General features: G+C 33.4%; 1 pseudogene; it reads right to left on the bottom strand.

The window, feature by feature from the left end:
* Window positions 1-1,468: 1,468 nt before the first annotated feature.
* On the bottom strand, window positions 1,469-2,068 carry LOC141501717 (chromobox protein homolog 3 pseudogene; annotated as a pseudogene).
* Window positions 2,069-4,020: the final 1,952 nt, after the last annotated feature.

Genomic DNA, 4,020 nt, shown 5'->3' with positions numbered 1-4,020 from the left:
TAAGTATGTCATGGAACACTATTGTTCTATTTGAAACCAGGAGAGATGGGAATTCAGGGAAACCTGGAGGGATTTGCATGATCTGATGCTGAGTGAGATGAGCAGTACCAGAAAAACTTTGCACAAAATAACAGCAACATGGGGGTGATGATCAACTTTGATGGATGTGCTCATTCCTTCAGTGCAACAATCAGGGAAAATTTTAGTTTATCTGCAATTGAGAATACCTTCTGTATCCAGAGAAAAAAATTACAGAGTTTGAACAAAGACCAAAGACCTTCAAATTAGGGGAAAAAAAACCTGTTATCTCATAATTTAATTTTTCTATCTCTCTTATACTTTATTTTTCTTCCTTAAGGAGATGATTTCTATCTCATTCAACTGAGATCAATGTATACCAGGGAAATAATGGAAAGTTTAACAGAATTTGTGGGGGTGAGTGAGAGAATTGAGAATGGAGGAAAATTGTAAAACTGAAAATAAATAAAATCTAAAAAAATTTGATAGCCTTTATTCATGCATGTTTCTAATTTATTGTTGGAGCAAGGTTAATGATGGAGATACTGGACACATGGGTAAGATGCATAAAAAATCATGACCACCCTTCCACACGACCTGGTTGAGGGGGGCTTTTGTCCATTCAGATCTGACTAAAGAGGCTTTGAGGAAAGTGTCCCTTTTGGATAAATATGGAGTTGGAGCCACATTTGCTTCCACAAGATGCTTGCTGCCACTTTACTAGTGTCCAGGCATGACACTACTGTGAACATTCCAGTAATGCAAAGTGCCTACAGAATCATCCTGTTCTGTTTAAAAACAGTTAGTGTTTGGAAATGTAAAGGCAGCAGGGTTTCTGTCAGTCATGAAGAACAGGCTTTTAGGTTTGTTAGAACTTAGCAATAATAGGAAAAGTCTACTAGAAGCAAACCTTTTAATGAATTTTTCTCTAAGTGTAAAATGTAGCTTTTATTAATTATGTGAGTTTCCAGTGAATGTCAAAATTCTGTATGAACAAATATTTTTTCAGATAGCTAACCTTAGCATGGGAGCTAAACATTTCTTAGGATTCAGAGTAATGATAACAGAAGGTATTAATCAGTATTTACAAAGATATATTTCTGCTTTGAAGTAAGTTAATAATTTCACAGTATCAAATACTCTTTATTGTGATAAATGTTAAATACAGAAATCTTGCATTTGCTTTTCAGTTACCAGTGCTGTGAATTCAAAATAAAAACCAGCCCAAATGAAAGACAATCTAAACAAAACCAAAAATCTACCTTAAATCCTATCCAATGAAGTTCTCATTGAATGTAGATGATGATCATACTGCTAATAAATAAATAAAAGAATGGAAACAAGATCCATATTTTAATATATTTATACATTTATCCATATATTTATGTTATCTCTGTCTAAATATCTATCCATCTGTTTATGTATCTATATTTAAAAACAATGCAAATTATTATTGTGCTTCATTTTCAGGACAGGAAAGCCTGTTCAGTCACTCCTCTTAAAATGTGATGACTCTGTGAGAACATATCATGTTTGTTTCTTTTGATATTGCCAAGTCAGTCTCAACAGAATCTTTCCCATTTTATGAGAAATATCAGTTCTTCACTGTTGTATGTAGCAGCAATGATTCACTCTGGATCAAGGCCAGATGCAAAGCTCCACAGCTTATCATCAGAATCTTATTTATTTTTTGACTTGCTATCTTCTGACTTGCTGTCAGATAAGGAAGTTTTCCTGACTCTTTACTTTAATTTACCAGACTTCTGATAATTTAGAATGACTTAAATTAACTCTGACTCTAACTTTCCCTTGGCTTTCCACATGCTGTTAGCATTGGTTAATCCTCTCCACTTTAAGAAATATTTCCCTTTTCAATTCAACTTTCCCCTGTCCAGAACACTCTCCACCACAAACACCTCAGACTTCAATTTCTTACTCTTGCCAGTTTGTCTCTTTCCCATTCTTTCTGCAAAGTTGTTTTATTGAAGACCAATATCAAAGTTGAAGAGCTTTTATTTACTAACACTCTGAGTTTGCTGCTTTTGCCCATCTGCCATCTGTGACCACCCCACTGCTTCTACTGTCTCTGCAGAAATGGATAAGATGAAATAAGTTAGCAGCAGGTTTTTGAACCCAGTTGGACCAGATAGGACTGGACCACTCTGTGGGAAGTAATTGCTATCGATTATGTTACTGCGCTCACTGCTAAAACAGATAAAATTAAATGGAAACTAATAATCTAATCCTCAAAAATGAATCAGGGAAAAGAAAAACAATCTGAAACAACCAATAATTTCACTAAAAATGATTAAAATGGCAAAAAATACACATTTATAGGATGCAGCCAAAATAGTCCTTAGGTGACATCTTAAATCTCTGAATGACTTATCAATAAAAGAAAGAGAAGATCTTACAATAGGCTTACAACAGCAAAAAAAAAAAAAAACCAGGAAAAGAAGAAGCAACCCCTCACCCACTTAAACACCAAAATGAAAAGCCTGAGTGTCAAAGGAGAGTTAATAAAATTGTAAATAATAAAAATTTGAACTGGTAATAAATTCAATGAGATGGTTTACTGAAAAAACCTAATGAGATAGACAAACTATTGATTAACTTGATTACAAAAAAGAAATAAGCAAAGCAAATTATTGGTAGAAAAAAAATGAAAAAGTTTAATACACCACCAGTGAAGAGTATATTAAAGCAATTATTTTAAAGGTTTATTTAACATTGAAAATGGCAGAGAGAAACCAGGAACTTCCCTACATTCTCCAGATCTTTCATCAAAAACAACATTAATCAAACATGTCGACAAATTCTGGAATGACAGAAACCACAGAAGAACAAAATGAAACATTTTCCAGCTTTAAGGTATCTGGAAAGAACTTCAGAAAAATTCAGTTTCACTAAGGTCTAATTCTGGGAACAGTGAGGAGCTCTGTGCATCACAGTGAACTGAGACAAGTTTGGATGAGTTGTAGAGGAGTCTGCTCAGGCACTCAGGTCCACCAAAAATCTACTGCAGCAATTCCTGGAACCCAACTCACCAGATGAATAACTCAGCAGGCCAGCTAAAAAGGCTCCAATATAGTTAACCCAGACCCTCTGTTCAACAAGTAAAATTATCTTAGATCTCCCTAAGCCAGTGAGCAAATCACTATAGATTTCCTAATGCAGAAGCTCTGTGAGCTTGCTCCTCCCTCAACACAAGAAACTTGGGACAGCAAATGAGTAAAAAATATCAGAGAAAATCCATGCTTTTAGAAAGCTATTTTGAAGGTAAAGAAGAGAAAAACATGATCTCAGAAGGTTTACAACATAGGAAACTCCAAAGGGCAATATGAATCGATGTCCAGGGCAAAAAGAATTCTTAAAAGTTCATAAAGGATTTTTAAAATCAAGTACAAAAATGGAGAATAAAAATGGAGAAGAATTAGACTTCTGATAAAAGAAAGGACAAAAATTGACTGAAGAAAACAAATCATTTAAAAATACAATTAGGAAAATGGATAAGAAAAGAACTCTTTAAAAGTAAGATTAACCAAATGGAAAAGGTGATGCAGAAACTAACTGAAGAAAATAATTCATTGAAAAATAGAATTGGAGAATTCTAACTAAAGATCCTATGAGACATGAAAAATCAGTCAGGAAAAAACTTTTAAAAATAAAAAATAGAAGAAAAATTTAAAAATATCTCAGTGAAAAGAACACTGACCTTGAAAATGGATTCAGGAGAGATAATTTAAGAATTATTGAACTATGTAAAAGATGATTGATAAAAAGAACCTAGATTACATCTTTCAAGAAATCATCAAGGAAAATTTGCCCTGATATCCTAGAATACAGGATAAAAAGTTATTGAAAGAATCCTCTCATCACCTCCTAAAATGAATCGCAAAATAAAAATGTCAAAAAAATTATAGTCAAATTGTAAATTTCTCAAGGAGAAAATATTGCAGGCAGTCAGAAAAAAAAATTGGCAGTCTCAGTATCAACATGAAA

Source organism: Macrotis lagotis, chromosome 1 (genome assembly GCF_037893015.1).
Source record: "Macrotis lagotis isolate mMagLag1 chromosome 1, bilby.v1.9.chrom.fasta, whole genome shotgun sequence".
Classification (NCBI taxonomy): domain Eukaryota; kingdom Metazoa; phylum Chordata; class Mammalia; order Peramelemorphia; family Peramelidae; genus Macrotis; species Macrotis lagotis.
Note: the sequence above shows the minus strand (reverse complement) of the source record. Positions and strands in the feature narration are given on the sequence as shown.